The sequence below is a fragment of the Telopea speciosissima genome, chromosome 10 (assembly GCF_018873765.1).
Source record: "Telopea speciosissima isolate NSW1024214 ecotype Mountain lineage chromosome 10, Tspe_v1, whole genome shotgun sequence".
Classification (NCBI taxonomy): Eukaryota; Viridiplantae; Streptophyta; class Magnoliopsida; order Proteales; family Proteaceae; genus Telopea; species Telopea speciosissima.
In genome coordinates this window covers 17,257,353-17,262,293 of record NC_057925.1, presented here as the reverse complement: position 1 = coordinate 17,262,293, position 4,941 = coordinate 17,257,353, and the positions used below count along the sequence as shown (strand labels likewise).

Below are 4,941 nucleotides of genomic sequence, written 5' to 3'. Positions count from 1 at the left end.
TCAAGAAGACAAACATGGAAGCAGCCAAACCCATGCCCACATCGAGCTCCACCACTAGTCTCTCACGGAACAATGGAGAATTATTTTCAAACCCAACACTCTACCGTCGCACTATGGGTATATTACAATATTTAACTTGACTAGACCAGACATTACTTATTCGGTCAACAAGGTTTGTCAATTTATGCATTCAACAACCATAGAGCATTGGGCAGCCGTGAAATAGATCTTGCGTTATATCAAAGCGACACTAGAACTTGTAATTAAGTTGCGTTATCATCATCTGTACAGTTGAGTGCGGATATAGATGCAGATTGGGCCGGATGTTCAGATGATGGTCGATCCACTAGTTGATATTGTATGTATCTTGGAGATAGTTTGGTCTCATGGGGCTCCAAAGAGCAGCATACGGTCGCAAGATCCTCAACAGAATCAGAGTATAAGGGCTTACCCAATGCATCAGCTGAACTACTTTGGATACGATAGTTATTGGCTGATCTGGGTGTTAATTTCTACACCGGTTCCACTACTCTAATGCTACATATCTTGCGGCAAATCCTCTCTTTCATGCCCGTACAAAGTACACAGAGATAAATTACCATTTTGTTCATGAACAAGTAGCATAAACGCATCTCCATATACGCTTCATTCCAAGTCAAGATCAAATTGTAGACATAATGACAAAGGGACTACCAAGACTGCATTACCGTGCACTTTGGACCAAGTTCATTGTCGTCGAACAACCGTTTTGCTTGAGGGGGCGTATTACGGATAAGGTCTCAAATTTGAAATTAAGGTCAAATCTTGAATATGGCAACAGGAGTGTATGATGCAAAAGTACAGTGTGGTTCTAACTGTGTGTTCCTATCTCTAATTCCTATTATTTCTGTTGTAAATAATGTGTAACAATAGTTAAAGTTTACTCAAACTATATCACCTTTTTTTGAATTTCAAATAATTTATATAATCTTCACATGCAATATAAATATACAGCCCGCTAGCTATCATAATCAGATACGGGTGAATTCAAACTCAGTTATCTATCTTCACAAGAAAATTAGGGGTAGATTGCCTTATGAGGGTTGGTTTATGTTAGTGAACCAAATCGGTTCATCAGATGTCTAGGTTGGTCACGTGTTAGCCACAGATGGTTTATGTATATTCTCTTCAAATTTGAATTTATTTGAATTGTTTTTTTAACAGCACAACCGTTAGATGCATCCCAAGCCACGTGGCGCACTGACCGCCGTAGACAAGCCAAATCCAGATTTCTAACAGTTTGATCTTGATCTCACTCGTCTCTCCAAATCTGAGAGCCATACACCTTATATCTTATATATCTTATGGAGGCTAAACGAGATGGGGCTCTTTATGGATTCCTGAAATAACCATTTTATTGATAATTATCGAAAAGTAGAGAAAACGATGCAAAAGATGGAGAGGAAAGCAAAGAGAGATGGCACAGGAGCAGGTGAGTTGCACTAGTCAGGGGTGAATAGAAGCGGAATAGTGCGGTTAAGGTGAAGTTGGGGTAGTTTTGGAAGTTCACTAGATTTATTTTTTCTTAGGTGGCATGACCAATAACTAACTCGGAGGATTAAGTAAATCTTTTCAAAATTAAGATTAATGAATGTAAAATGAATTTAAAACCACTTATATTATAATTAATTTTCTTATCAAGTGAATCTAAGAAATTTCCCCTTTAATTAAATAGGGTCCTAACTAGGGTTTCCCCAAACCCACCCAAAGCTCTGCAGGGCTTGGGTTGGCTTTTCGCTTTTCAGCCCATGGGTCAGGTTTGGTTGGGATTTCCAGGCCCTACAATTGGCCTGGGTTAAAGCCTCAGCTTGAGCTTGGACCTGCAATTGGTTGAGATGGCACACCAGCCTCCCTGGTTTACAGGCTCTGATAATATTGCTTATGGCTCGGTTCAGGTTAAATTGACGGGAATGAACCTGAACTGAACCAAACCAAACCCGAAAAAATGGAAAATGTGAACCCCATCCTGCCCATTTGAAAAGGTTAATGAAGGGATTGAGCCCTGCCCAAGCTGAACCGAATCGTGTTGAACCCGGTAACACAAATCGACACCAACCCGAACCGAAGCTGAAATTGAAAAGTTTTTATCCATTTGGTTCTGATTTCCTTGAAACTCATACTGAATCCAAAAAACCAGAACCGAACCGCTGATTTACACTCTTATTCAAACAAATCAATGGCTCTAACAAACTATTGTACCATCCGATACTGATTTTTTTTTTCCCACCAAGCCCATTTACGACTACAAGGTAAATGATCTAAAACAGGATACAATAGAGATAAAACCAAGTAAATTGGTTAACTTATTGATATTTGGATGAAGAATAAGTATAATGTGTTGACCATTAACATAACAAAATAAACGAGTTTCATAATAAGAAAAAGGGAAAAAGATCTCTGTCCGGGAGTGTGGCCTACGCCAGCACTCCCATGAGTCTATCTCTCTCCTCCTCATGTGAAAAGACACCTCTGCCCCCTTGTTTTAAGGAGGAGAGAGATAGACACATGGGAGTACTGGCGTAGGCCACACTCCGGGACAGAAAACCGCTTCCCTAAGGAAAAATAAAAATAAAAGGAGCTAAAAACAAGTTCTAAGGGGCGGTTTTCATGCACGGTCGTGTATAAGAGGAATCTTGTTCACTGGACTTTAGTAACCTTTAGATTGAATTGTTTTAATCTAAACCGTTCAAGAATAAAATAATGATATATACTTCTCCTATACAGTTACCTTTTGATTACTCTTTCAAATACGTCTCTACACGACTTTGTATTTATCAACAACGAATGAAAAAAGGGAACAAGACGATTGGAGAAAAAAAGGGCAAACGAAACATTTCGTTCTCTGCAACTCTTCTTCAAAGGCCGGTTTCTTATCCATCCCCTCCCCTCCAAGTCCAAAGCTCCAACCTTTACAAGCCTATATATAGACAAACAATGCCGGAATGTATCCTCTTCTTCTCAATCTTAATTACCTGCGTCCTTCATCGCCGGCTGAGGCAGATGACAACGCCATCTTCTTCTCCGCCGCTTCTCCCTCCTCTCTGAACTTATTATAAATATCGCTTTTGTAGAATTCTCGGGTTCTCATCACCGGAATGAACGAAACCAGTGCTCCAAAGCACGACACTGCCGCTAATACGATGAAGGAAAGTCTGCAATGTTAAGGAATCTCGTTCAAATTCAAATTTGAAAGCTTCCGCATGACCTGTCATACCTTATCAAGATGTTTGTAACAACCTTATCAAACAAACTTTTGTAGCAAATTTTCAAAAACCACAACGTGTGGCAATCCATTTGTAAATAGAGTTTTATAAATACAAACTGCTACCCATTACAAAGGGTAAGCGAGAATTCAAAGCAAATCTCTCTCGTAACTCTTACATGTAACAGTGAGCCCCTATCATTGAACACCTATTAAGCTCCTTCTGCATGCGCCGGTTGCTTCAAGGCTTCCCTGTCGTAAAGCTTCCCCGCGATCCTCACGTTGAGGATATAAGACCCTAATGGGCTAGCCAAATTGGCCACAATTGAACAATGTGGAGTAGTATTTGAGTCTGAAAAGCTCCGATAGATGGCGAAGAGCAGTGTCAATTGGGCGCCGAAGGTGAAGCAGACGATGATCGATGCTACGTATAGGGAGCCTGGGACAGGTATGGCAATGAGGAGGTATCTCACGCAGGACAAGAGAAGGATCAGCGTCATCATTAGAGTCCTTGGGAATCTCATCTTCGCGAGCAAGATTTCCGACAGGAATCCGGCGAAAACTCTCCCGCAGTAGTTGCATATGCTTACCAGTGATACGAAAGAGCTGATGATACGAGTCGGGTAGCCCGAAGACTCTCCAATCTGACCCAGATTGTCGATCGCCGTTAGGCAGCAGCCCAGCCCACAAAACGTCGCCAGGAACAGAATCATCATGTCGATGCTAAAGAGCGCCTGTAAGATTCCGTAATCCTCTCCTCTGTCTGGCTTCTTGAAGATGCTCCAGCCTGATCCCTTGGGTTTCTTCTCTGCTATCTGTTGCGCGGAGGAGGGTTCTGCGGCTGCTATCTGTTTGGATTCCGCCACCGCCACAGTCGGCAGCTCCTTGACGACGGTGACGCTGGAAGGGGCATCGATGGGCTGTTTCTTGAGGTTCCAGAGGGCGTATTCTTCTCGAATTGCAATGCCGAGCGGGAGAAAGAGTAGTACACAGACGAATGTGGCGCTTGCGATGTAACCGGCGTGGGGGAAAACAATCTGCTTCTGTGATTCATCCTTTCCCCGTCGATTCTCCCTCTTCCCGCCACAGGCCTCCTTGCTACAACGCAGTCAATAGGGTCAGCATCGGCGACGAAAGCTATCCCCGGAGAGCACCAAACATCAGGAACAACAGTAACAGACGTGGGGTTCGTCACCGTGGTGGGCGTCGTCAAACCCTGCTGGTTCTTCTTCATGTGTAGGTTCCGCTGCTTCAACCTTCGTCACCTTCTTAGCTTGCATCTTCATAGTAACTCAAGTTCAATAATCTATGCTTTATCTTCATGGATTCCTCCAAATATTTGAAAAGTTGCAGACGAACTTTGGAGTTGCAGAGAACGAAACAAAGGCAGAAGGAAGTTGTTTTTATTTTTATTTTTAATTACTGTATTTTTTAATTATTGTTAATAAATACAAAAGTCTTTTACACGTATTTGAAAAAATATTAAAAGGTAATCGTATAGGAGTTATTTACCATTACTTTATTCTTGGACGGTTCTGATTAAAACACTTCACTACAAGAAATTGGGTCTATGGCGGCGTTTAAAAACGCCGTTATAGATCCATAAAACGCCGTCGACTGTGTAGGTACCTCTACCACGGCGTTTTCTAATAAACGTCGTGGAAAATGCCCAATAATGACGTTTTTAAAAGTGCCATTGT

General features: G+C 41.9%; 1 pseudogene; it reads right to left on the bottom strand.

The window, feature by feature from the left end:
- Positions 1-3,007: 3,007 nt before the first annotated feature.
- LOC122643353 lies at positions 3,008-4,527 on the bottom strand (annotated as a pseudogene).
- Positions 4,528-4,941: the final 414 nt, after the last annotated feature.